This window comes from Chelonia mydas, chromosome 4, assembly GCF_015237465.2.
Source record: "Chelonia mydas isolate rCheMyd1 chromosome 4, rCheMyd1.pri.v2, whole genome shotgun sequence".
NCBI lineage: Eukaryota > Metazoa > Chordata > Testudines > Cheloniidae > Chelonia > Chelonia mydas.
Genome location: NC_057852.1, coordinates 291,226 through 315,395, shown reverse-complemented (window position 1 = coordinate 315,395; position 24,170 = coordinate 291,226). Strand labels below are relative to the sequence as shown.

General features: G+C 50.5%; 1 long non-coding RNA gene across 2 annotated transcripts in view; it reads left to right on the top strand.

Annotated features, from left to right (window-relative positions):
* Positions 1-376: 376 nt before the first annotated feature.
* The window catches only part of LOC122465614, a 28,647-nt gene continuing 4,853 nt past the window's right edge, over positions 377-24,170 (top strand). The window contains exons 1-2 of one of the 2 annotated variants that reach the window (XR_006290591.1): positions 377-553; positions 22,981-23,367. This is a non-coding gene — a long non-coding RNA (uncharacterized LOC122465614). Of the gene's footprint in view, positions 554-22,499; positions 23,368-24,170 lie in introns of those variants that run through there. The other variant, XR_006290590.1, reaches the window with a different exon arrangement.

Sequence of the window (24,170 nt, the reverse complement as noted above, 5' to 3'; positions counted from 1 at the left end):
AGGGAGAGAACCCAGGAGTCCTGGCTCCTGCCTCCTGCTCTACCCCCTAGACCCCGCCTCCCTCCCAGAGCAAGGGAGAGAACCCAGGAGTCCGGGCACCAGCCCCCTGCTCTGCCCCCTAGACCCCACCTCCCTCCCAGAGCCAGGGAGAGAACCCAGGAGTCCGGGCTCCAGCCCCCTGCTCTGCCCCCTAGACCCCGCCTCCCTCCCAGAGCCAGGGAGAGAACCCAGGAGTCCTGGCTCCTGCCCCCTGCTCTACCCCCTAGACCCCACCTCCCTCCCAGAGCCAGGGAGAGAACCCAGGAGTCCTGGCTCCAGCCCCCTGCTCTGCCCCCCTAGACCCCACTTCCCTCCCAGAGCCAGGGAGAGAACCCAGGAGTCCTGGCTCCAGCCCCCTGCTCTACCCCACTAGGTCCCACTTTCACCCCACCCCCACCCCCGGGGAAGAGCTGAGAAAAGGAAAAGAAAAAGAAATCAGCTGTTGCCACCAACTAACTGAAAAACGTGCACAGACCTCTAAAGACACAGAAATCCAAGCATGTTCTTAAAAAAGGTAAATTTTATTAAGAAAGAAAGAAAGAAAGAAAGAAAGAAAGAACATGTGGAAAATCAGGCAGTTGCTAGATATTAAAATAGCAGCTGCAAGGATTCAGCATCATGAAGGGCATTCTTGGGGTCCAGCTTAAAGGTTACAAAAACACCTGTGTTTAGCACAGAGGAATCCACAAGCCCAAAATAAAGAGATAAACCTGATCACGTCTAAACTAAACGTTTCCTGTTCTACTTCCATGTCTGTGGTTCCAAATGACTGATTTCTAGGTATGATGCTGATGATTTTTCATACCTGGTCCAAGCTTTACAGCATACCCTGCTGATCTCTGTGTCTCTCCAGCCAAGAGAACAACAACAACACAGACAAAAAGAACACGAGGACTTGTGGCACCTTAGAGACTAACAAATTTATTTGAGCATAAGCTTTCGTGGGCTACAGCTCACTTCATCGGATGCATGCAGTGGAAAATACAGTGGGGAGATTTTATATACACAGAGAACATGAAACAATGGGTGTTACCATACACACTATAACGAGAGTGATCAGAAAAGCTGAGCTATTACCAGCAGGAGAGAAGGGAAAAAAAACAACCTTTTGTAGTGATAATCAAGGTGGGCCATTTCCAGCAGTTGACAAGAACCTGTGTGGAACAGTAGGGGAGAAAAATAAACATAGGGAAATAGTTTTACTTTGTGTAATGACCCATCCATTCCCAGTCTTTATTCAAGCCTAATTTAATGGTGTCCAGTTTGCAAATTAATTCCAGTTCAGCAGTCTCTCACTGGAGTCTGTTTTTGAATATTTGTTGTAAGATAGCGACCTTCATGTCTCTGATTGCGTGACCAGAGAGATTGAAGTGTTCTCCGACTGGTTTATGAATGTTATAATTCTTGACATCTGATTTGTGTCCATTTATTCTTTTACGTGGAGACTGTCCAGTTTGGCCAATGTACCTGGCAGAGGGGCATTGCTGGCACATGACGGCATACATCACATTGGTAGATGTGCAGGTGAACAATCTACAGTACCCACCTGCGGAAGTGAAGAAACAGATTGATAGAGCCAGAAGAGTTCCCAGAAGTCACCTACTACAGGACAGGCCTAACAAAGAAAATAACAGAACGCCACTAGCCGTCACCTTCAGCCCCCAACTAAAACCCCTCCAACGCATTATTAAGGATCTACAACCTATCCTGAAGGATGACCCAACACTCTCACAAATCTTGGGAGACAGGCCAGTCCTTGCCTACAGACAGCCCCCCAACCTGAAGCAAATACTCACCAACAACCACATACCACACAACAGAACCACTAACCCAGGAACCTATCCTTGCAACAAAGCCCGTTGCCAACTGTGCCCACATATCTATTCAGGGGACACCATCACAGGGCCTAATAACATCAGCCACACTATCAGAGGCTCGTTCACCTGCACATCCGCCAATGTGATATATGCCATCATGTGCCAGCAATGCCCCTCTGCCATGTACATTGGTCAAACTGGACAGTCTCTACGTAAAAGAATAAATGGACAAAAATCAGATGTCAAGAATTATAACATTCATAAACCAGTCGGAGAACACTTCAATCTCTCTGGTCACGCAATCAGAGACATGAAGGTCGCTATCTTACAACAAAAAAACTTCAAATCCAGAGTCCAGCGAGAAACTGCTGAATTGGAATTCGTTTGCAAATTGGATACTATTAATTTAGGCTTAAATAGAGACTGGGAGTGGCTAAGTCATTATGCAAGGTAGCCTATTTCCCCTTGTTTTTTCCTACCCCCCCCCCCAGACTTTCTGGTTAAACTTGGATTTATGCTGGGAGTGGCCCACCTTGATTGTCATGCACATTGTGGGGAGAGTGGTCACTTTGGATGAGCTATTACCAGCAGGAGAGTGAGTTTGTGTGTGTATGGGGGTGGGGGGGTGAGAAAACCTGGATTTGTGCTGGAAATGGCCCACCTTGATTATCATGCACATTGTAGGGAGAGTGATCACTTTGGATAAGCTATTACCAGCAGGAGAGTGAGTTTGTGTGTGTGTGTTTTTTGAAAACAAAAAAAAGAAAAAAAAAGGGGGGGGGGTGAGAACCTGTATTTGTGCTGGAAATGGCCCACCTTGATTTTCATGCACGCTGTAAGGAGAGTGGTCACTTTGGATAGGCTATTACCAGCAGGAGAGTGAGTTTGTGTGTGTGGTTTTTGGAGGGGGGTGAGGGGGTGAGAGAACCTGGATTTCTGCAGGAAATGGCCCACCTTGATTATCATACACATTGTGAAAAGAGTGGTCACTTTGGATGGGCTATTACCAGCAAGAGAGTGAGTTTGTGTGGGGGGGGGGCAGAGGGTGAGAAAACCTGGATTTGTGCTGGAAATGGCCCAACTTGATGATCACTTTAGATAAGCTATTACCAGCAGGAGAGTTGGGTGGGAGGAGGTATTGTTTCATGGTGTCTGTGTATATAATGTCTTCTGCAATTTCCACAGTATGCATCCGATGAAGTGAGCTGTAGCTCACGAAAGCTCATGCTCAAATAAATTGGTTAGTCTCTAAGGTGCCACAAGTACTCCTTTTCTTTTTGCGAATCCTCTGATAGTGTGGCTGATGTGATTAGGCCCTAGGATGGTGTCCCCTGAATAGATATGTGGACACAATTGGCAATGGGCTTTGTTGCAAGGATAGGTTCCTGGGTTAGTGTTTTTGTCGTGTGGTTGCAGGTGAGTATTTGCTTCTGTCTGCAAGCGAGGTCTGGCCTGTCTCCCAAGATCTGTGAGAGTGTTGGGTCGTCCTTCAGGATAGGTTGTAGATCCTTGATTATGCGTTGGAGAGGTTTTAGTTGGGGGCTGAAGGTGACGGCTGGTGGCGTTCTGTTATTTTCTTTGTTGGTCCTGTCCTGGAGTCGGTGACTTCTGGATACCCTTCTGGCTCTGTCAGTCTGTTTCTGCACTTCAGCAGGTAGGTATTGTAGTTGTCAGAACGCTTGATAGAGATCTTGTAGGTGTTTGTCTCTGTTTGAGGGGTTGGAGCAAATGCGGTTGTATCGTAGGGCTTGGCAGTAGACAATGGATCATGTGGTGTCGTCTGGATGAAACTGGAGGTATGTTAGTAAGTATAGCGGTCAGTAGGTTTCCGAAATAGGGTGGTGTTTATGTGACCATCTCTTATTAGCACTGTAGTGTTCAGGAAGTGGATCTCTTGTGTGGACTGGTCCAGGCTGAGGCTGATGGTGGGATGGAAATTGTTGAAATCATGGTGGAATTCCTCAAGGGCTTCTTTTCCATGGGTCCAGATGATGAAGATGTCATCAATGTAGCGCAAGTAGAGTAGGGGCATTAGGGGACGAGAGCTGAGGAAGCGTTGTTCTAAGTCAGCCATAAAAATGTTGGCATACTGTGGGGCCATGCGGGTACCCATTATCAGTGCCGCTGATTTGAAGGTATACATTGTCCCCAAATGTGAAATAGTTATGGGTGAGGACAAAGTCACGAAGTTCAGCCACCAGGTTTGCCGTGACATTATCGGGGATACTGTTCCTGACGGCTTGTAGTCCATCTTTGTGTGGAATGTTGGTGTAGAGGGCTTCTACATCCATAGTGGCCAGGATGGTGTTTTCTGGAAGATCACCGATGGATTGTAGTTTCCTCAGGTAGTCAGTGGTGTCTCGAAGATAGCTAGGAGTGCTGGTAGCGTAGGGCCTGAGGAGGGAGTCTACATAGCCAGACAATCCTCAGGATTGCCTGAGATGATGGGGCGTCCAGGATTTCCAGGTTTATGGATCTTGGGTAGCAGATAGAAGACCCCTGGTCAGGGTTCTAGGGGCGTCTGTGCGGATTTGCACTTGTGCTTTTTCAGGGATTTTCTTGAGCAGATGGTGCAGTTTCTCTTGGTAACCCTGAGTGGGGTCAGAGGGGAATGGGCTGGAGAATGTGGAGTTGGAGAGCTGCCGAGCAGCCTCTTGTTCATATTCCAACCTATTCATGATGACGACAGCACCCCCTTTGTCAGCCTTTTTGATTCTGATGTCAGAGTTGTTCCTGAGGCTGTGGACGGTGTTGTGTTCTGCACGGCTGAGGTTATGGGCCAAGTGATGCTGCTTTTCCACAATTTCAGCCCGTGCACGTCAGTGGAAGCGCTGTATTTCGGTCTGGGAATGTCCCACAACAGCATTTCTACTGGGAAGCTGGCTGCAAAACAATTAAACGGCAGAGAGCTCCTATGGAGGCTGTCAGTGTTCCTTCCCCACTCTGAACTCTAGGGTACAGATGTGGGGACCCGCATGAAAGATCCCCTAAGCTTAGTCTTACCGGCTTAGGTTAAAAACGTCCATAAGGTACAGACTTTGCCTTGGCCTTGAGCAGTATGCTGCCACCACCAAGCATTTTAAACAAAGAACAGGGAAAGAGACCACTTGGAGACGTCTTCCCCCAATATCACCCCAAGCCCTACACCCCCTTTCCTGGGGAAGGCTCAAGAATAAGCCTCACCAATTTGTACAGGTGAACACAGACCCAAACCCTTGGATCTTAAGAACAATGAAAAATCAATCAGGTTCTTAAAAGAAGAATTTTAATGAAAGAAAAGGTAAAAGAATCACCTCTGTAAAATCAGGATGGAAAATACTTTACAGGGTATTCAGATTCAAAACACAGAGGATCCCCCTCTGGACAAAACCTTAAAGTTACAGAAAACAGGAATAAACCTCCCTCTTAACACAGGGAAAATTCACATAAAACAAGAGATAAACGAATCCGCCTTGCCTGGCTTACCTCTACTGGTTGCAATATTGGAGACTTGGATTAGGATGGGTTGGAGAAGATGGATTTCTGTCTGGCCTCTCTCAGTCCCAAGAGAGAACAACCCCATAAACAAAGAGCACAAACAAAAGCCTTTCCTCCCACAAGATTTGAAAGTATCTTGTTCCCTTATTGGTCCTTTGGGTCAGGTGCCAGCCAGGTTAGCTGAGCTTCTTAACCCTTTACAGGTAACAGGATGTTGCCTCTGGCCAGGAGGGATTGTATAGCCCTGTATACAGAAAGGTGGTTACCCTTCCTTTTATATTTATGACAGAGGCGGGGTGGGAATTCAGCCTCTGTATTCTGTCAGTGCAGCTAGAGCAATGGGAAATCCCCTCCAGTCACTGCAGCAACTCTCTACTCCAGACTGCTACAGGAGCTTTTTAAGTGCAGCCAGCCGGAGAGTGAGACCAGATCTACCTCCCGTTGGCACCTGGATGCTCCGGCACTCGGACTACAGCAATGACAACGGTTCACTGTTTCCATAGTTGGTAGAATTCAAACCTACGTGGGAAGGCCCCAGGGGGTTTCTCGTCCTTCCCGTTAACCACTCAGCCACAAGTACCTGGTGGACATTTGCCTCACGACACTATGATTCTCCTCTCACTGAATTATCACGTCAAATTGTTTGCTCAGACCAGCCTCCCCGGCACACTCACTGCTGTGCGGGGGTGTAAGTGTGTCCATTGCTGGACAGCAGGAATTCCTGCCCATTTCCCTTCCGGCTGGAGCATGATTCGAGTGTGTTTGTGTTCATGACATTGCTGTAGATCGTTGTTCGTTCCCCAGCTTGACAATTCAGACAGCCCCTTTCCCACTCAGATCTCCAGCATATCATTCCAATAGCAGGGGCTGGGTTTTCTCTGGGGCACTGACGTTTTTCAGGAGGTTGGTGAGTGAACTCAGCCTTGCATTCCACCCTTGATGTTTCATGGAGTAACAAGAGCAGCATAAGGAAAGAGCCGAGCCGATATCTCAGTGTTAGGGCTGAAGGTGGCCACATCCCCCGTTGGACCTTTGCTATTTCAGGAAAGAAAATGTCAATGGAATTGAATGCCCTGGCTCAGACAAGAGACACAGGGAGGTTTTCCGGTTCATGGATCATCCGTGCAAAGGAAATTGTGTCTCTGTGTGAAATTGAGGAGGGAAATGAAACATCCCCATGGCAGCACAATGCTCGAAGGCATGTGGGTGAAGGCCTCAGGCTGAGAAATGATTGAACGGGGGGCTGTATCAATGTATTGCCCTGACTAAAAACAATGGCTAAAAGGCTGCCATTGTTGTTCGTACTTGAGCCTATGTAGGGACACCCCCGTGGGTGTCAACTCCGTTGCATTAACCAGGGGCAGGCGATTATTTTCATCAAGATCCAGATTTCTTAGTCAAGGTCTAGTCAAGGTCTGGGCTCCAGAGAAAAGAATGCACGAATGATAGTGAGACGTGTATTAAAAGATGTTGCAGTCACGATGGGCGTAACAATGATGATTGTGTTGCGTTTATTCCTTAGATCTGATGCCACCACCTTTCCCTTTAGCCTTGTCATTTCCCAAGGGTAAAACTAACCATCTGTCCAGCTACAAGGGCGTGTTTGTGTTCATTCCTGCGAGCTACACAGGGGTTTGATGTTGCTGCTTCCAATCCTCTGGCTCTGCCGGGAGAAGGGGCAATTCAGGCCATCCCTGAGCTGAGGGAGGGAGATGATTTTCTGACAGGGAGGGACGCCTCCTCCTAAAGGTGCTTGGCAGGCAGCCCTCCTTCCCAGGTCCGTCCCGACAACACCCAGTTCAAAAGGGACCCTCCCCAGCCCTCCTCAGCACGGTGACAATGAGCGAGTGAGGGAGCGTGGGGGAGAGGGAGCGACAGAGGGGAGGGAGATGGCGTGAGCGGGCCGGGACCTCGGCGAAGGGGGGCGCAAGGGTGTTCAGTTTTGTTGGGTGCGGAAGTTGGCAACTCTAGATCCAGGGGCAACAACTCCAACCTCCACAGAGGCTGGGCAGGGGCAGGACATCAGCTTGGAGGGGAGGGGTGGGGGGGGGGCAGTGACATCACCAAGGCCTTTTGCAGGAACTCAGCCCATTGGGCAAAGGTGGTGGGGAGGGGGTGACCTCGCAGAGAGACCCCGACATCAGCCGGGCAGGGCAGAGGTGCAGGGCCAGGGCAGTCTCTGAGACCCCCCCGGCTTTGCTGCCACATGTCTCCTTTTCCACGTCTCCCCTCGAGGCCGGGGAGAGAATTAGGATTCATGACTGTGGGCATGAGGAGGAGCCTCTGTGGAGTTTTCTCCTTTCCTACCCCTGGTTGTGCCAGAAAACGAACTTCCCTTGGACAAGGTCAGAGGCTCCGAGAGGTTTGGAACCTGTTGGGTCTGATGCACCTGCTGCAGGCAGAATTCTCGGCACAGAAAACACTGGCTTAAGGGGGCAGAATTTGATTTCCTACCTCGGACTTTGACCCTTGGAATCACTGGGGACCTGGGGGTTTATCCTTTTTGGTTTCCCTTTTCCTCTTTTCTCCTCTTCTCTTGCTTCTTTCCCCCCTTTTCCCTGCTTCCCTCCCCCATCCAAGGAGGGGTGTGTGTGGAGTGTGGGTGGGGGGGGGTTGCTCTCATTGTGGGGGGTCCTCCCAAGGAGGTGGGTCTGGATCTGAGAGTGATCCCCTCTGATGGAGACCTGGGCCGTCCTTTGGGGCATCTGGTGAGACCTCTCAGCCTCCTGCCCCTCAGCGTCTCAATGCTGACTGGCCGAGCAGGGGGCTATCGACAGTGAGGAGACTCAGGTCCTTTTGGTCTCTTTTTAAATCAGGGAAATAAGTAACAACCAATCCAAAGTATGGGATTCCTCTTGCTGCTTCTCTCCATTAATTGTCTCTTAGCAGTTGATGATTTCCTCCAATGTTCCAGGTCATCTAAAATACTTGCTGAATAATTCCTATGAACAACTGTTGGTCTGTAGGTCACCTGAAAGCAGCTTATTTGTCGGCTGACATTTAACAGCAATGCTTAGCTAACATCGTGGAGAAAGGAATTCTCTGCTAAGGATTCAATGTGCCCCTTGGCCAACTCCACCCGTTCCCTGAACGGAGTGTGCTCAGAACAACCACTGCCCCCCCCCATGACACACACACACAAGCCCACAGCTGGGCGCCCAGCACAAAGCAAGGGAGGGGCTTGTTGGCTTGTTTTAGATTTTACTTGACAAAAGTTTTTTCAAAAGCATTTCCTGCCCTTCTTCTCCATGGAAAGGAAGCGGATGGTTGTGGGGAAGGGAACCTCAGCATGGTAGAGCTGGGATTTGGGGAGAGGCAGAGGGAGGGGAGTGGGTGAGGGGGTGAAGGGGCAGTTGCGGGGGAGGGAGGCTAAAGGGGGTCAGGTGGGGCAGCTGGGTGAGGGGTTTGGGGGTAAGGCTGAAGGAGGGCAGTTGGTTGTAGGGGGGGAAGACTGAAAGGGCAGCTGCGGAGGAGCCTGGGAGGGGGGGAAGGTTGAGGGAGCGATGAGGGGAAGGGGACCGGGGCAGTTGGGGGAGACTGAAGGGGGGCTGAAGAGGTGATGGGGGGAAGGGGATATTTGGAGGGAGGCTGAAGGGGTGATGAGGAGAAGGAGGCCTGGGGCAGAGAGACAGTTGTGGGGGCTGCTCATCCCCATGGGAGGGGAGGAGGAAGAGGAGCTGCCCTGGTATCAGAAGCTGCTTCTTTGTTATAACTTGGTACTTCACTGTTCCTGAGCAGGGTCCTGGGATCAAAAGGTTCGACAGGGAACTAGAGAGATTCCTGGCGGCTCGGTCCATCGATGGCGATTAGCCAGGATGGGCAGGGATGGTGTCCCTAACCTCTGTTTGTCAGAAGCTGGGGAAGGGGCGACAAGGGATGGATCCCGGCATGATTCCTGTCTGTTCATTCCCTCTGGGGCACCTGGCACTGGCCATTGTCGGCAGACGGACACTGGGCTAGATGGACCTTTGGTCTGACCCCGTCTGGCCGTTCTTTGCTCTTCTGTTCTTATCACCTGCTCAGTGACATCTGCAAGTTGCCGCCCTCACTCACCACCAGCATCCGCTCCCTGCAACCAAAGGCAGGGAAAATCCCCCTGAAGGGGGGAAATTGGAGGGGAGGGCTGGGCAGAGGGACAAAACTGGGAGCGGATCAGGGGTTCAGACAGGGGGGCTGCCTGGCCAGATAGCTGCAGAAGAGAAAACCCCCAGATAGAGGGTGGCAGACGGGATAACAATTCCCACAGATGGGGTGAGCCATCAGCAGCCGTTCCAAAAGAGGGTGTGGTGGATGGTAGAAGGACTTGTGTTCCTCACTGGATGGTCCCTCTCAGCACCCCCTCCCCAGGGCTGTGGTGTTAAAGGCCCCGGGGGGCCCATTGCCCAGGGACCACAGCTCCTCTCTCGCTGACATTGTGGACTGAGCTGCCAGTGGAAACTTGATTCATGGAAATAGTTTACACCCTCCCGCCAAACCCCCTCAGCATAACGCAAACGGATACTTTTATAAGTGTTGACCCAGTTTCCAAGAATTCCTGGCCAGTTTCCGTCTCTATAACATGTCTGCTTGGAGCCTCATAGGAGCACCTAACTCCGCTGTGTGGATCCGTGTTGTTCCTGTGATTTTCTAGCTGTCTAAACCCATGCGCTGTGACGCTCAGCATTGCCACACCTCCGTCCCGTCCTGGGCTGCACCCTGTGTCACCAGTCAGCTCTCTGCAGAGCACAGCTGAGCAATTCCTGATTGACAGGGGTGTGTCCAGGACAAGAGACAGAGCACCGACTGGAAAGGGACACCTCACAGCAAAGCCCAAACGCTGCTCCTCGAGGCTCGCTATTGCCTGTGGGTGCTGGAGGGGGACCCTGTGATGGGATCCCCCTGAGGTGCAGCCTGGGACCAAGGGACCGCTGTGCCCCCTGAACCCTCGCCAGCCTGGGCTGTCTCTCACAATGCCCTGCTAGGGACCAGCAGCACCCCCGCCAGGTGCTGTTATCACCCAGCTTGATCGCATGAATGCTCCCCGAGCCACTCCTGAGTCACACAGGGAGGCACCAGCCGGATCCCCCCAGCTCCCAGCCCTGTATCTCAGGAGTAGGCTCTCTATCGTATGAATTGCTTCCCCACTTCAGCAGTGGAAAGTGGCTCTACGCCAGCCGTTGATGACTGAGGAATTTACCATCCACTTCAGGGAAACTCACTGGTCAAGTTAAACAGGTCAACAAGTTTATTGGCTACAAAATAGAGATTTTCAGTGGTATTAAGTGAAAGGCAACAAATCCGAGTTAGTTACCAAAGGAAATAAACACCTAAGCGCACAGTCTGAACTCCCAACCCTCCTAGACTGGGCAGCAAGGAGACGAAGCCGTTTTTCTCCCCCTCCTGGATTTTGCAGTCCCGAGCACCCAGATTTCTCCCTTGAAATCTGGGCCAGTCCCCTCAGTTGCAGTCTCAAGTCTTCAGTGTCCTTCCTGCTTGCAGTGTCGGTGGGGGAAGGAGAAAGGCCAAGCATGGGCCCCGGGTTTGGTTTTGGTTTTTGTACCCTCAGTCCCTGTGCTTGGGAAGCACCAGTCCAGGCATGTCTGGGGTGGGGACGGGGGCATTGCTCAATCTCCCGGCAAGGTGGAGCAATTCCCTTGCTGCGGCCTCAGGCAGGTGAATCATTGAATGGGAGCTTCCTTGCTGGGCAATGGCTGTTGATGGGTTGTTTCACACCCCACCCGGGGGTGCTGACCTTCCTTGCTGGTATCTCCTAACCTTTCCCCTGATACATGTAAACCATGCCATGCAAGGTAACATCACAATTCAATACAAGATGAGGAATACAGGGGTTACAGGGCACCTAGAGGAGGAGGATTTTATGTTTCCATTTTGCATAATGAAAGAGAAGGGATAATCATGTATTAAATGGATTGATGTAGGATAGGATTTGACCATATTCTGCCAGCCACCCTTTCTGAGAGCAGGAAGGAACGGCCTCGTGGGCCATTGGTAAAGGTGCATCAGCCAGATTCTGATGTCTGTGAAAAGGCATCACAAATGTCCAGATGGTCAAGAAGACGTGAGAGACTTGGAAACAGCAGGAGACAATCAGAAAACATCCACTGTATCCGACGCTAAACATGTTAGCAGCATTGATGACCTCAGCGGTGAGGCAGCCACCCTGAATGCAAGACAAAGAAGAGCTAAGGATGGGAAGCCAACAAAACCACCAAATGATAACAGCGGAAAACCCGGAGATTAACCCCATTTAAGGACTAACGATTACAGAATGACATTGCAAAATCCATAGGCGAAAGTGGGAATTGGCAAGTCTAAAGCTGGGGTGTTTTGCCATAAGACTCTGGGTTCAGTCCTGCAAAGCCTCGGAGCATCGGATCACGACCGACGGAGCCCAGCTCCTCGCTTGTGTTCAATCTAACTGGCCATTAGATTGACAAGAGCTACAGCAAACTGGTAACTGTAAAACCATCTGCAGGATGTGTGTGTGTGTGTCTGTGTGATTAAATGCGTATGATTACAGTTGTATTTTCAATAAATGCGGCATATTGCCTTTTCCCCTGAAAAGATCCCTTGTGCTTCTTATCAGCATAACACGCTCCCCCAAGGTATAGAGCGTCACAAACACATCTCATGACTCTGCCCCCAACAACTGGAACTAAGACAAGAAACAAGAAGAATTGTGTTAATGGTTTATTTACAGTAACTGGAAAGCAGGAAAGTAAAAGGAGCTGAGAAGGACCTTTTCTAAGCACAACATATGGCAAGGAGACCAACAGATTTTGAGAACACTTTTCTCATGGCACTAAAGTCACAGAAATGGCCAGGAATTAACCCAGGGAATTAATGAATTACCATCTCACTTGAATAAATCTCTCTGTCCTGCTCACTGTCCTGTTCCTTCTCCTTTTTCTTTGTTGTTGGTCCAGGAGTAGCTTTTCTTTCCCTGCCCGAGAGCATGATTGGCTGTCAGTTGCCCCATCCTCTTCTGGGAGCACATGCAGAGAACTAAAAAAGCTTTCAAAGACTGGGCTCTTTCCCTTTTGATTTTCCTTCGACTCTCTGTCGGCCTGTGTCCTTGCTGCCCTTTTGCTGCTGCTTCCAGGTGGTTGGTTTGAGGTCCATGGGGTCTGTGGTGTCCCGGTTTGGGTGGGTTATTGGAGGAGGGGGAGGACTAGTCTATGGCAACAGCCTGTGATTTGCCTTGCCTGTCCTGCTTGCGCTTTTGGCTTCACTTTTGGTTTTTGATTTTTTTCTTCCACTATCATCTGTTCATCATGTAACTGTCCAGTGCCTGGCTCGGAGCTGGAGGCAGGAGGAGACAGGCAAGAGTGAGATTTCAGCATCTCCAGGAAGGGACCACGGCTCCAGGAGGCCCCAACCAACACTGTGGGGTTTTTAATTCATAGATTCATAGATATGAAGGTCAGAAGGGACCATTATGATCATCTAGTCTGACCTCCTGCACAACGCAAGCCACAGAATCTCACCCACCCACTCCTGCGAAAAACCTCTCACCTATGTCTGAGCCATTGAGGTCCTCAAATCAGGATTTGAAGACCTCAAGGAGCAGAGAATCCTCCAGCAAGTGACCCGTGCCCCATGCTACAGAGGACGGAGAAAAACGTCCAGGGCCTCTTCCAATCTGCCCTGGAGAAAAGTTCCTTCCCGACCCCAATTATGGCGACAGCTAAACCCTGAGCATTTGGGCAAGATTCACCAGCCAGATACCCAGGAAAGAATTCTCTGTAGTAACTCAGATCCCACCCCATCTAACATCCCATCACAGGCCATTGGGCCTATTAACCATGAATATTTACAGATCAATTAATTGCCAAAATCATGTTATCCCATCATACCATCTCCTCCATAAACTTATCGAGTTTAATCTTAAAGCCAGATAGGTCTTTTGCCCCCACTGCTTCCCTTGGAAGACTATTCCAAAACTTCACTCCTCTGATGGTTAGAAACCTTCATCTAATTTCAAGCCTAAACTTCCCAGTGACCAGTTTATAGCCATTTGTTCTTGTGTCCACATTGGTACTGAGCTTAAATTTTAATTCCTCTCCCTCTCCGGTATTTATCCCTCTGATATATTTATAGAGAGCAATCCTATCTCCCCTCAACCTTCTTTTAGTTAGGCTAAACAAGCCAAGCTCCTTGAGTCTCCTTTCATAAGACAGGTTTTCCATTCCTCGGATCATCCTAGTAGCCCTTCTCTGTACCTCTTCCAGTTTCAATTCATCCTTCTTAAACATGGGAGACCAGAACTGCACACAGTATTCCAGGTGAGGTCTCACCAGTGCCTTGTAGAACGGTACTAAAACCTCCTTATCTCGACTGGAAATACCTCGCCTGATGCATCCCAAGACCGCATTAGCTTTTTTCACAGCCATATCACAATGGCGGCTCATAGTCATCCTATGATCAACTAATACTCCAAGGTCCTTCTCCTCCTCCGTTACTTCTAATTGATGCGTCCCCAGCTTATAACTAAAATCCTTGTTATTAATCCCTAAATGCATGACCTTACACTTCTCATGATTCAATTTCATCCTATTACTATTACTCTAGTTTACAAGGTCATCCAAATCTTCCTGTAGGATATCCCAGTCTCTCTCTAAATTAGCAATACCTCCCAGCTTTGGATCATCTGCAAACTTGATTAGCACACTCCCACTTTTTGTGCCGAGATCAGTAATAAGAAGATGAAATAAGATTGGTCCCAAAACTGATCCCTGAGCAACTCCACTGGTAACCTCCCTCCAGCCTGACAGTTCACCTTTCAGCAGGACCCGCTGTAATCTCCCTGTTAACCATTTCCTTATCCATCTTTCAGTTTTCATATTGATCCCCATCTTTTCCAATTTAAATAAAAATTCCCCATGTGGCACTGTATCAAACGCCTTCCTGAAATCTACGTAAATTAGATCAACTGCGTTTCCTTTGTCTAAAAAATCTGTTACTTTCTCAAAGAACGAGATCAGGTTGGTTTGGCGTAATCTACCTTTTGTAAAACCATCTTGTATTTTGTCCCATTTACCATTGACCTCAATGTCCTTAACTACTTTCTCCTTCAAAATTTTTTCCAAGACCTTGCATACTACAGATGTCGAACTAACAGGCCTGTAGTTACCCGGATCACTTTTTTTCCCCCTTTCTTAAAAATAGCAACTATGTTCGCAATTCTCCAATCAAACGGTACAACCCCTGAGTTGACAGATTCATTACAAATTCTTGCTAATAGGCTTGCAATTTCATGTGCCAGTTCCTTTAATATTCTTGGATGAAGATTATCTGGGCCCCCCGATTTAGTCCCATTAAGCTGTTCGAGTTTCGCTTCTACCTCAGATATGGTAATATCTACCTCCATCTCCTCCTTCCCATTTGTCATGCTACCATTATCCCTAAGATCCTCATTAGCCTTATTAAAGACTGAGGCAAAGTATTTGTTTCGATATTGGGCCATGCCTAGATTATCCTTGACCTCCACTCCATCCTCAGTGCTTAGCGGTCCCACTTCTTCTTTCTTGGTTTTCTTCTTATTGACATGGCTATAGAACCTTTTACAATTGGTTTTAATTCTCTTTGCAAGGTCCTTCTCACTTTATCCCTTCATGTTCTGACCTCAAGAAGGTAGCTTTCCTTGCTGATCCCTCCCATCTTCCACTCCCTGTATGCTTTCTCCTTTTTCTTAATCACCTCTCCGAGATGCTTGCTCATCCAGCTTGGTCTACAACTCCTGCCTATGAATTTTCCCCCTTTCTTGGGATGCAGGCTTCTGATAGCTTCTGCAGCTTTGATTTAAAGTAATCCCAGGCCTCCTCTGCCTTTAGATCCATAAATTCTTCAATCCAATCCACTTGCCGAACTAATTTCCTTAATTTTTGAAAGTCAGCCCTTTTGAAATCAAAAACCCTAGTTGCAGATTTATTCTTTGTTGATCCTTCCGTTCAGTTTGAACTGAATTAGCTCATGATCCCTCGAACCAAGCTTGTCCCCTACAAGCATTTCTTCTAGGAGGTCCTCACTTCTCACCAAAACCAAATCTAGAATGGCACCCCCTCTTGTCGGTTCAGCAACTACTTGATGAAGGAATCCATCAGCTATCGCATCTAGGAACATCTGAGCCCGATTATTATTACTAGCACTCGTCCTCCAGTCTAGATCTGGGAGGTTAACGTCTCCCATGATCACGCAGTTTCCATTAGTATTTACTTCATTAAAAACATTAAAGAGGGCTCGATCCATATCCACATTAGATCCCGGCGGTCTCTAGCACACTCCAAGCACTATCCCAGGGGAGGCTCGAGTAGTTTTCTTCCCCAGTGTAATTTTTGCCCAGACGGACTCTGTCTTATCCATTCCATCGCTTCGTATTGCTTTACATTCTACCTCCTCATTGATAGACAATGCTACTCCACCACCTTTACCTTTATTTCGGTCTTTCCTAAACAGCACATACCCTTCAATACCCGTAGTCCAGTCATGACGACTATTCCACCCTGTTTCTGTTATCCCTAGAATATCTGGTTTCACTTCCTGCACCAGTAGCTCTAGTTCCTCCATTTTGTTACCTAGGCTCCTCGCATTAGTGTACAAACATCTTCATTTTTGCTGTTTGGCCTCGCTCACGTTCTTTACCCAATGAGGCACGGTCATTCTACAGCCAGTAGAACCTATTAGACTGGTGTCCACACTGCCCTTCCTCCTTATAGCCATTCTCCTACCCACGGCTGTATCCTTTCTTACTTTCTTTTCTTCCCTCTCAAGGCTAAAATCCGGCGTGGAGATTACCTGGACATCCCCCAACCAACCATCTCCCCCAGATTCCTAGTTTAAAGCTCTCTTAATCAGTTGTGCCAGCCTCTATCCTAGAAGTCTATTTCCTTCCCTACTCAGATGAAGTCCATCCCGAGAGAACTGTCCTCTGTCCAGGAATGCCTCCCAGTGGCCAGACATCCCAAAGCCCTCCTTCTAGCACCACTGCCTGAGCCATCTGTTGATAGTCGTAATCTTGTCACACCTTTGTTGCCCTTCTCCAGGAACAGGCAAAATCCCACTACAGATCACCTGAGCCTTGATTTCCTTAAGTGTCTTCCCCAGCCTAGCACAGTCTCCCTGGATACTTTCCAGCGAGAATCTAACCGTATCATTTGTTCCCACATGAAGGATAAATAGGGGATTCTTTCCCGCTCCCTTTAGGATCCTTTTCAACCTCACATCTACATCCCGTATCTTAGCACCTGGAAGACAGCACACCCTTCTATTCTCTGGATCAGCTCTGGTTACAGGCCTGTCTAGTCTTCTCAGTAAAGAGTCCCCGATAACGTAGACCTGCCTTTCCATGATGACGATGCTATTCTCCAGTCTATCCCCTGTTCCCTCTGGCTGCAAGTTCTTTCCATTCCTATTCTCCCTTGTAATCCTCTTCAACCCATCCTGTATCCTCCTGGGGCTCATATTTGGTGTAGTCTCCATTGACTCTTCCCCTTTTCCAATAGGACTAGCCACTCTTCTCTTCTTCCTTGCCCCTCCACCTTCAGTGACTACCTGCTGAGCCCCTTCTTCATTTTCCAACTCTCAGAACCTATTCCTGAGCTCTATTTCTCCTTCACGAGCCCGTCTTTTCCTCTGCCTGGTTCTTCTAGTCACATGCTTCCACTGACCACTTTCCTCACCCAGCTGTCTCTCCTCAGAATTCCTCAGTCCTGCTTCCATCTGCAAGTCTGAGCTTTTCCCTTCAGATACCTCATGTCTTTGCTCCATCATCTGCTCAAACCCCTTTCTAAACTCAACCAGACTTTCCACCTGCATCTCCAAACCTCAGATCTTCTCCTCCATCAGCTCGAGCAGACGGCATTTCATGCAGACAAAACTCTTACCAGGTCCCCCCTCCAGGATCATGGACATACGGCAGCTTCCACAGCCAGTCATCTCCATTGTGTCTTCCACGACATGAGTCACGCCCACTGCTGCCTCTGTGTCTGTCATCGCCTTCCCACCTAAATCCTGTTCACCTGGGAAACACCCAAACCCCACCCCCCACAGCAACAACAAACCCCCAACAAGCACCACAAGACAAACTCCCCCTCAGACTCCCCTGTTTACAGCCCTGTTTGCTGGCTCCTGTGCCACGGCCTGACTGGCTGGCTCCCTTCATAGGACCCCGAGTCAGAGAAGCCCCGGCCCCGAATCAGGGCTCAGCTTCTCCCCCAGCACAAAGCCCCCACAAGCCTCGACACATACACATAATACCAATACACAACCAAATACCAACACCTTCTCCTCCACACCATTCACAGCTGTTGGTCGGTCTTGGGGAAACCCTGCTGTTCCCCCCCGCAGCCTCCGCTCCCGGCGCCGCCGGCCCATGCTCCGGGCAGCGGGGCGACGAGCCCGGCTGGCCCCGGGGCTCTGTGCGGCGCGGCCCGGCGGCCGGACCTGGGGCAGCCGCCCCCAGCCCCCGGGGCTCCAGGCAGCACGGTCAGGGGGCAGGGAGCGGGGGAGGGGTGGGGTAGAGGGCAGGGGAGTTCGGGAGGGGGTCAGGGGCTGGGGGTCGGATGGGGTCGGGGCGGTGAGAGGGCGGGGGACAGGGGGATGAATGGGGGCAGGAGGTCCCGGGGTGGTCAGGGAGAAGGGGTGGTTGGATGGGGCAGGAGATCCAGGGGGCAGACAGGAAGGAGAGGGGAGATTGGATGGGGTGGTGGGGGGCTCTAAGGGGCGGGGGGATCTGGGACCTCTCAGGGAACAGAGGGGTTGGATGGGGCTGGAGGCCCCGGGTGGCCGTCAGGGGGCGAGAAGCGGGGGTCGGATGGGGGCGAGGGCCGGGCCATGCCTTGCTGTTTGAGGAGGCCCAGCCTCCCCTAACTGGCCCTCCATACAATTTCTGAAACCCGATCCGGCATCAGGCCAAAAATTTGCCTGCCCCTGGCTTAGGGCCTGATTTATGCAAAGAAACTGGAAACAACCCCCTGGACAGGGCTGGGAAAATAGAGCAGAGCACTGGAGCCTGAGACTGCGATGAAATCCTCTCAGGCATTGGCATCATGACAGCAGGAGTATCTGGCTATGTCGACTCTCTCCTCAGGCCCTGAGCGACCAGCACCCCTAGCCAGTGCCTGAGATGACGGGGCGTCCAGGATTTCCAGGTTTATGGATCTTGGGTAGCAGATAGAAGACCCCTGGTCGGGGTTCCAGGGGCGTGTCTGTGCAGATTTGTTCTTGTGCTTTTTCAGGGAGTTTCTTGAGCAGATGGTGCAGTTTCTCTTGGTAACCCTGAGTGGGATCAGAGGGGAATGGGCTGGAGAATGTGGAGTTGGAGAGCTGCCGAGCAGCCTCTTGTTCATATTCCAACCTATTCATGAAGACGACAGCACCTCCTTTGTCAGCCTTTTTGATTCTGATGTCAGTTGTTCCTGAGGCTGTGGACGGTGTTGTGTTCTGCACGGCTGAGGTTATGGGCCAAGTGATGCTGCTTTTCGACCACTTCAGCCCGTGCTTGTTGGCTGAAGCACTCGAGTTGAAGTCCAGTCTGCTGTTTCGACCTTCAGGCAGAATCCTTCTTTTTGTCGTGTTGGTCGGAAGGTCTCTGTGGATTAGTGTGTTGTTCAGAGGTGTGTTGGAAATATTCCTTCCGTCGGAGACGTGGAAAGTCGCATTCCAGGTCACCGCAGAACTGTATCATGTTGGTGGGGGTGGAGGGGCAGAAGGAGAGGCCACACAAGACACCCACTTCCTGGACACTACAGTGTTAATAAGCGATGGTCACATAAACACCACCCTATCCTGGACCGCTATACTTACCTACATGCCTCCAGCTTTCATCCAGACCACATCACACGATCCGTTGTCTACAGCCAAGCTCTAAGATACAACCGCATTTGCTCCAATCCCTCAGACAGTGACAAACATCTCCAGGATCTCTATCAAGCATTCTTCAAACTACAATCCCCACCTGCTGAAAGGAAGAATACCCAGAAGTCACCTACTCCAGGACAGGCCCAACAAAGAAAGGAACAGAACGCCACCAGCCATCAGCTTCAGCCCCCAACTAAAAGATCTCCAGGGCAGGATCAAGGATCTACAATCTATTCTGAAGGACGATCCCTCAATCTCACAGATCTTGGGAGACAGGCCAGTCCTCGCTTACAGACAGCCCCCCAACCTGAAGCAAATACTCACCAGCAACCACACAACAAAAACACTAACCCAGGAACCTATCCTTGCAACAAACCCATTGCCAACTCTGTCCACATATCTAGTCTAGGGACACCATCCTCGGACCTAATCACATCAGCCACACCATCAAATGTGCCCAAATACCTTTGTTAGTCTCTAAGGTGCCAGAACTACTCCTCGTTTTGTTTTTGTTTTTTGCTGATACAGACTAACACGGCTCCCACTCTGAACTAAATGATTGCATCTCTCCCCAAAATAGATCTAGAAGCACAAAGAACACCCTAGAGACCAGGCCTTTAAACGTTAGGAAACATCAGAGTTAAGGTGACGTGTACATACTTCGCGCAGTGCTGTTGTGCATGTGTGTTATGATACAGACTCACAAGTGTGGCCTTGGGGTCAATTCTCTGCCCCCCACAGCATCAATTTCCTCCAGGCTACCAAGAGAAGTGGTGCTTCCTCCATCCCTTGATGAGATGCCTTTCTCGAGTCTGCTTTGGTCCAAAACTCGCTACTGCGCCATACAGGAGGCCTGTGATGTGTAGGGGGGCCAGATGAGATGATCTAACAGTCTCTTCTGGCCTTCAAGTCTCCAAATCTCTGCAAAACCGAGTGCGGCACATTGAGCATCCTCTGATGGTTCCACGTGTGGCCTGCGTGAACCCTTGCACGACCACTGAGTGTGTGGGGGTGACCCAGGGGGAGCAGCTCAAACATTCAGAGGAGCCGGCTCGGGGCAGGACATGAGCCCTGCAGGGCAGGGGTGGGGGTGGCAGTGACATCACAAGGGCCTTTTGCAGCACTCAGCTGATTGGTGAAAGGAGGTTGGGAGGCGGTGACCTCACAGAGAGTCCACGACAACGGCCAGGGAGGACAGGCTGCAGGGCAGGGGGATCTCAGAGACCCCCGGGGCTTTGCTGCAGGGAGTCTCCTTCTTGAGGTGTCTCCTTGAGGACTGAGAGAGAATTCAGGGTCTCGTATGTGAGCGCGAGGTGGAGCCTCTCTGGAGTTTTCTCCTTTCCCACTGCTCATTGAGCGAGAAGACAGACGTCCCTGTGGAGAAGGTAAGAGCCCCAGAGAGGTTTGGTACCGAGGCAGCCTGATCCGCCCGGTGCTGGCCAAATTCTCGGCACGGAAAACAGGAGGTTAAGGTGGGACAATTTTCCCCCAGCTAGGCCTTTGTCCCTTCGAGTCCTTGGGGTTTGTCTTTTTTGGTTTCCCTTTTCCTGCTTCCCTCCCTCCACTGGCGAGGAGGGGGCTGCTCTGTAGCCCTCATGGTGGGAGGCCTCCCAAAGAGATGGGACAGGAAGCGTGCTCTGAGAGTGATCCTCACCGGTGACCTGAGCCATCCCTGGGCCATCTGGGGAACCCTCAGCCCACCGCCAGAGTCTCCACGCTGATTGGCTGAGCAGGGGGTCTCGTGGCAGGGAGGAGACTCAGGACTTTGTTGTTCTCGTTTAAGGCCCAGCAAATAAGCCAGAACCAATCATCTGCTTGGTGAATTGTTCTCCTTCTTGCTGCTGATTGTCTCTGAGCCGTTCCTGGTTCTCGCTGGTGTTCTCGTGCTTCTAAAACACTTGCTGAAGAATCAGTGTGAATGGTTGTTGGTCTGTAGCTCATTGCAGGTCCCTTTATTCTGATCATTCAGTGTGTGAAACTCCAGACTGATGGTACGTTTGAAAGCCAGGACACCCGGGTCCTGTTCCCAACTCTATCCCGACAGGTTGTGTGATGGAAGACAAGGCCCTTCACCTTTCTCAGCCTTTGTTTCTCCCTCTGTCAGTTGGGGAGAACAATCCTCTCACACCTGCCTCCCGGTGGGGGGAGGCTGGGGAGCTGTGGGGACCTGTTTGAGAGCGTCACTCGTAGCAGTGTATCGTAGGAGGTGTCCTATCGGGTTGAGTCATTCCAGAGGATGATGTCGTGCAGCAGAACCCCGTTTTCCCAACCTGGCGTGACACAGCTTTGCATGTGAACCGAACCAATGGTGCACACAGGTCCAGAAGCCGGCGATTTCTCCTCTGGCCGCTAGATGGCGCTGCAGGCTCCCACTTCCCCCTTCTCCTGGTCAGCGCAATGGGGGTTAGTCTCCCCAAAAAGAACGCCTGCTTGAACCCTTGCACTACCACTGAGTGTGTGGGGGTGTGTGCGGGGGTGACACTCCCCAAAAAGAACGCCTTCCAGCCCCCAAATCTGATGAACGTGAACAGACACACAGGCACACACACATGAACATGGCATGTCAGAGAGGACTGGGTCATCAGCACTCGCAAGCTGACCCCTGATGTGTCCCGGGACTCAGTGGGCTGGATCGAACAGCAATTTAAAGCTGGTCCCCTCATACGTCCTTGGACTCAGCGGGCTGGGCTGAGCAACACCTTAATCTGCCACCCTCCTCTGCCCCCAGGTTCAGCACCTCCCTATCCCCACCTTCACCCCACAACCATTCTGCTCGTAACCCACTTGATGAGCAAATCCCCGAGGACTTTTGGGGCTGCAGGGATCTTTAGCTTGGGTACAAGGAGCGTTGCTGCAGAGTGCATGGAGAAGCCAAAAACACCCATGGAGGTGGGGTGGGAGGCTAGCAAACTATAACTGATCACAAAAGGCAGGGTCAGGAGGCTATTCCTAGAGAGAGACAGAGGCACAGAAAGAGACAGATGGATCTCAGCACTCCTTGAAGCTGGAATCGATCAGGGTTCCCAGGTGGCCTTGGTAGCTGAGGGACCGGAGCGCTGGAGCCAGGCAGAGCCCCCAGCACAATCAGTCAGGAAAAGCGAATGAGGAGGACTTGTGGCACCTTAGAGACTAACCAATTTATCTGAGCATAAGCTTTCATGGGCTAAAGCCCACTTCATCAGATGCATGCAGGGGAAAATACAGCAGGAAGATATAGATATAGATATATCGATACAGAGAAGACGAGAAAATGGGGGTTGCCATAGCAACTCTTAACGAGACCAATCGATGAAGGTGGGCTGTTAGCAGCAGGAGAAACAAACTTTTGTTGTGATAATCAGGCTAATCCGGGGGGACTAAAACTGCAGGGCAGAGAGACCAGTAAGTGTTGGGGGGTCCCGATCCAGTCCCCAGCTTCTAGCCGCCCACCCCCTTAAGGCTGCCATTGCTGGGAGCCCCCTCCATCTGCAACTTCAACTTGTAAAGATTGTAGATAAAACCTGTACAGCTGGGTGCCTTAGGGCAAAAAGTTACACACAGGTACATGAAATACGTTATGAAAGAAAACATGCAAAAGAAACCCCAGTGGGTAAAACCAGGGAACAAAAGCCTGAGCAGCCAAAACCCCAGCCAGCTGTTGCTCCCACAAAGAGGGAAGAGTTACAATATCTCATCCTTCACATTTCTCCTAGGAACTACCAGGGCCTGATGAAATTGGGGCAGATTGAAAAGTGTGAAAATATTTTTGAAAAGAAAAAACATCCACAACTTGATTCCATTTTATTGACAGCATCATTATTGGTACTCGCCTGGCTTGCCTTCTCTGGCAGAAGAGAGGCAGACAGAGGAGGATGAGGACCACCAGCTGTGCCCCCACAAGACTGGGCTCCGGGCCAATCCTCCAGATATCTGAGACCCACATCCTTCCCCAGATCAACCGCCTTCAAAGTGGACCAGACCCACATCCCTCCCCAGAATGACCATCCGTGACCTGGGCAGCGCAGCCAGCTCAGCCAGGAAGGAGAACTCTTGAAACTTTCTTTGGCTTTTCATCTCCCTGTTCTTCCCCTAATTGTTGGGGGCTGAAAATACCTGGCCGTGGGAAGCGAAGAGGCAGGCCCTGGATTCTACCTCTCGGGAGCCCACAGCTCACCCCCAGACGGTCGCCTACGGCCTGGTGACACGCTAGAAGGGCCATTTGCAAGTGGTTCAATTTTCCAGCTCGATTTGGCTGTTGGTTTCTGGCCCAAAATTGGGAGGCCTGACAGCGTCAGCACTGGGCAAATGTGGCTCGTTGCTGGAAGAGTCTGATTCTCACGTCGTCTTCTCCCTTCCGAGGGATCCTCCGCGTCTCTCAGCAGCTCCTGGGGTCCCCAGCCGCTGTCACCCCAGCCAGGTGGCAGACTGACGGCAGGGCAAGAAAGCTGACGCCGAACCCTCTTTGCTGTTGGCCTCCGGGACATCGCAATCAGCTTGTGCAGAAACACACACAGACCCCACCCAGAGCACATCGCACGTCACACACACAACACGTCCTGCGTCGCACATCACACACACGAAACATTGCACGTCGCACACACAACACATAGCATGTTGCACGTCGCACACGCAAACAGAAGACATCGCACCTCACACTTCACATGTGCATGTCTTCTTGTTTGCCGTGTTGAGTGTGTGTGTGATGTTGTGTTTGTGGTGTCATGTGACATGGTGTGTGTGTGTGTGTGTGAGATGTGTTTTGCGTAGTCTTGGGTGTGTCGTGTTGTGTGTCATGTTGTATGTGTTTGTGCCTATCTGTGTGATGTGTTGTGTGTCGTGTTGTGTGTTTGTGTGTGTGTGATGTGTTGTGTGTGTGTGGTGTGTTTGTGGTGTCCTGTGGCGTGTGGGGGTGTGTGTGTGACATGTATGTCATGTTGTGTGTGTTTGTGTCTGTGTGACGTGTTGTGTGTTGTGTTGTGTGTGTGATGTGTTGTGTTTCAT